The sequence below is a fragment of the Myotis davidii genome, unplaced genomic scaffold (genome assembly GCF_000327345.1).
Source record: "Myotis davidii unplaced genomic scaffold, ASM32734v1 scaffold546, whole genome shotgun sequence".
Lineage (NCBI taxonomy): Eukaryota > Metazoa > Chordata > Mammalia > Chiroptera > Vespertilionidae > Myotis > Myotis davidii.
The window spans coordinates 549,891-553,076 of NW_006297836.1; the positions used below are offsets into that span (position 1 = coordinate 549,891).

General features: G+C 39.7%; 1 protein-coding gene across 2 annotated transcripts in view; it reads left to right on the plus strand.

Moving 5' to 3' along the window:
• The window catches only part of VBP1 (von Hippel-Lindau binding protein 1), a 23,685-nt gene that overhangs the window by 12,567 nt on the left and 7,932 nt on the right, over window positions 1–3,186 (plus strand). The gene's annotated exons all lie outside the window — the stretch shown is intronic.

The following is a 3,186-nucleotide window of genomic DNA, read 5'->3' on the forward strand; positions in this document are numbered from 1 at the left end:
AATAAACATACATCCTGCTCTGTATTCACAACTTCCCACTTCAACCCAAAATGCCGCAGCTTCACATTTCTAACCATGAATTGGCTCCACCCCGAGCCTCAGCACCTCAAAACAAAACCCCAATTTCGAGCCAAACTGTTAATTTTTCCTTTTGTGTTAAGAGCTAACTTTGATATGTTAAAACTAAGTAAAATCCATTTACTCAAACCAAAGCAGGCATTAAAAAGAAAAACCCCAAATGCTCTCTTGTGTCCATTTTAAGAGTAGGATTGGCGCTTTCCGCTATTACCTGAGTCCTGATCTATCACCCGAGGGAGAGCTTTCCAATCCTGCACTTGCCCGGGGTGCAAAGGCTGCAGTGGGGTTAAGGATAAGGCTCCTTGGGCCTACCTTCTCCCATGCCTCTACATTTACCTTTCCGGCACCTTTCCTTCCTCAGAAAAGCATGGACACACTTGTATAAAACGTTCCGTCTGACTGGGAGTAAACTTAATTCCTCTGCTAGCAAGCATATGTGTTTAAAGATCAATACATTTTTTTTCCTTTAGACTCAGTACGGCACGTCTTCTCAATCTAAGTTCTGTACTATCCACCTTCTTACCCTACTTATCCTCTATAGGGGGGTCTGCAGTACCCTGGTGGAGTCCTATCCATCCTGAGTGTGGGGGTTCTCAATGGCGGGGTGGGGGGGCTTACCTAGGGGAATCCTGTTCGGGCGCCATATGCCAGGGTCCAGCCCCATTTCTTTGTAGTCTCTCCTGGGATTGCCTGTTAATATGTACGTTGACACTTCCAATTCTGCCTTTCATTTCTTTTTATCATCTCTTCTGCTGACTGTATTTCATTTGTCTTTTGGCAATTAGATGGATATCTGTGAGTCCTTTATTTCAACCATTATTACATTTTCTATAACTAATAGTTTTGGTTGGTTCTTATTATATCTGCTTGTTTCTTCTTCATATTACCAATATCCTGTCTTTTCTCTTTGAGGTATTTTTAATACTCACTGTATAATGTTATCTTTTAGTATTTAATTTTGTTTCATCTGATAGAGGTTGTTGAGTTTATTTTCTTTATTTAATTATAGTTGCATTTATCAGATTACCATTTCTTTGCCCTTTCAGCTCATATTCTCTCAGGGATATTAGTTACTTTGGCCAGTAATGTATGTGGGGGTGGGAGTAATTTAAGTCCATCCTGGTTTGGAGGGGTAGGAAGAATGCTGCTGGCGTTAAAATATAGGGCGTGGCCACTAGACAAATGCTCCCTCTTCCTAACCAAGTAACTTGGCTTACAGGGATTCTGTTTTCCTTTGCCCTTGGCTTTCTTCACTGACACCACCCCTGGGTGTGGGAGTGGGGAATGGAGACTACTGAGGCCAGTACATACTTTACTTATCTTCCCAGCTCCTCCTGTCCTTGGCCAATTCTACTGTTTTTCTACCCTGTAACAGTTATGGGGTAGGTGTAGTGATTCACCCAGGGCAATTCAGAAGGAGAAAAAAAAAACACCCAGAGAGTTCTTCCTCAGCCTACTCCCCTATTGAAGACTTGGTTCACTTCCTTTCGAAGCTACTTCACTTCCCTACCTACTCCCAGGACCTAGAGATCTCCACTGTCCAAATAATAACAAAGACCAAGAACTGACCCAATTGTCCATTAACAGGAGATTAGATAAATTGTTTTGTATTCATAATTGGATATTACACAGCAGTGAAAATGAATGAACAAGTCCTAGGAAACTAAATGAGGTGAAAATGTAAACCTCCTAAAGTGCATGAGATCGTTTTTATTGAGCTGAGAAACCAGTAAAGCATATATTTAGCGATACACATGTATGTGATGAAGCTGTTTGAAAAAGGATGCAGTTTCTGTGAACACAGTTCAGGAGAGCTACTGTCTCTTGGCATGGAGAAAGGTGGGGAGAGGAATGTAGTGCTTGGACATGCACAGTGGCCTTGGCAATCCAGTTCCTAAGTTAGCTGGGGCTGTAGCTGCTTGATTCATTAATATGCATCTTAATTTATGTATCACATATAATTTATACACATGAAAATATAGAAATAATTTACATGGCAAAAAACTTGATCTGAACATACTTATGTTGTGTGCGTATTAGATATTTTGCAAATGAATACTCTTAACTCAGTTTCTAACATTTAGGTCTGTGAGTCATTTTGACATGATTTTTGCGGTGTATAAAGGCTGTGTCTAGATGCATTTTTGTGTGTGCATATCTAGTTCTAGGCTAGTAGTTTTTCTGGTAGCTATCGATGTAACTTAACCTGTTGTATGGGATCAAACTCATCATGCCCATCATCATTTTTTTAAATTTCTGTCTTTAAACAAATGATCCATTTATAATTTTAAAAAGCATTTATCAACTTAAAAGCATGTATCAAGAAAAAGTACCCAAAGCTTAAAAGAATCACTAAGTTATACTGTGTCATAATGTGGTGTGTTACACAGTCCGTGATGTTGTACATTTCTTACAGTGTGACAAGCGTAAGTCCTGAGAAGCTGCCAGTGTACTTGGCTGGCATTTGGCTGACGGTGATGTACTTGTCTGTGCATTGAGTACTCGCCAGGAGCAGCTACATGCAGCCCTGGATAGGGAGTTGGTGGTTTCCAGTGGTTTCGAGTTCAGAATATAATATTTTTTTAAAAAATATATTTTATTGATTTTTTACAGAGAGGAAGGGAGAGAGATAGAGAGTTAGAAACAACGATGAGAGAGAAACATCGATCAGCTGCCTCCTGCACATCCCCCACTGGGGATGTGCCTGCAACCCAGGTACATGCCCTTGACCGGAATCGAACCCGGGACCCTTCAGTCCGCAGGCCGACGCTCTATCCACTGAGCCAAACCGGTTTCGGCCAGAATATAATATTTGAATGCACATTATTTTTGAAAGTAATCCGCTTAAAATGCAGTTTTGATCAAATGTGGAACTTCTGAATCATCTCTGTGGAATATGGTTTGCTCTTGAAATGTTAAATAATGATGTAATGTTTGATAGAATGGGGCTTTGTGTACAATAGGTATTCTATAAATACTGTTATCATATCTAAATATGTTAGTAAATATTTATATCTTAAATATTTTGATAAACCTTAGGAAAGATCTTAAATATTTTATATTTGTAAATAGTCCTCAAGAACATATCAGTAGGGGAGCATGAGTGTG